Source organism: Rhipicephalus microplus, unplaced genomic scaffold, assembly GCF_043290135.1.
Source record: "Rhipicephalus microplus isolate Deutch F79 unplaced genomic scaffold, USDA_Rmic scaffold_383, whole genome shotgun sequence".
NCBI classification, from domain to species: Eukaryota; Metazoa; Arthropoda; class Arachnida; order Ixodida; family Ixodidae; genus Rhipicephalus; species Rhipicephalus microplus.
The window spans coordinates 104,089-105,000 of NW_027464947.1; the positions used below are offsets into that span (position 1 = coordinate 104,089).

At 62.4% G+C, this 912-nt stretch overlaps 1 non-coding gene across 1 annotated transcript; it reads left to right on the top strand.

The window, feature by feature from the left end:
• LOC142794168 (5.8S ribosomal RNA) lies at positions 1-153 on the top strand. Its single transcript, XR_012892124.1, has one exon. It is a non-coding gene; the product is annotated as a 5.8S ribosomal RNA (ribosomal RNA).
• Positions 154-912: the final 759 nt, after the last annotated feature.

The window sequence follows — 912 nt, forward strand, 5'->3', positions numbered from 1 at the left end:
GACTCTAAGCGGTGGATCACTCGGTTCTCGGGTCGATGAAGAACGCAGCCAGCTGCGAGACTTGGTGTGAATTGCAGGACACACTGAGCACTGATTCTTTGAACGCACATTGCGGCCTTGGGTCTTCCCTTGGCTTCGTCTGTCTGAGGGTCGGATCACATATCAAGAGAGCCTTCGGCGCACAAGGGAACGTGAGCCGTCGACTCGTTTTGACCGCGTCGGCAACACGGACAGCACGCTGAACACCTCACAGCGAGCGCCAACAGCGGCCACTCAAGGGCGAGACGGTGGCGACCGTCGTGCCAGAGCCCAACCGAAACGGGGGCGACCGACTGCATTGAGGATGTGGCACCTCGTTGAGACCGCCGCAGGACTTCGAGTCGGAAGGAAGCCTGCAGGGAAAGTGCGGTCGAGGTTGCGTACTCCTCTCTGCGACCGGGCGCGCAAGAGCTGCGAGAGCCACGGACGCGCAACTTTAACGCACGGTAAACACGAGGAGCGAAAGCCGGCCAGCAAAGCTTCTCCAGCCGTGCGCAAAGTGCGCGAGATCGCAGCCTTGCGTTGCGCTTGTTGCCCTCGAAGTAAGCAGGGTGTCCCGTAGACCGGGCGCTCGAACACGCTGCGGGGCCGTGCCTCCTCCAGGCTTTGCCGCGCGAACAGGGAACGTTCGCGCGCAAAGCGCAGGGAGGTGAGGAGGCTGCGCCCGACGTTTGCGGTTCGCTGCGTACGCGGTTGATGCGGAGAGCACGGCGCGACGACTTGCCGCGAAGCGGAAAAAGTCTCCCGCACGAGTTGGCGAAACGTTGGCGAAGCTTAAGGCGTTCTCGTCGTAGTCCGCCGTCGGTCTAAGTGCTTCGCAGTTCCCGTCCCGTTCAAAAAACTGGGCCACTCCAGTTGGGGCGGGGGCGACGC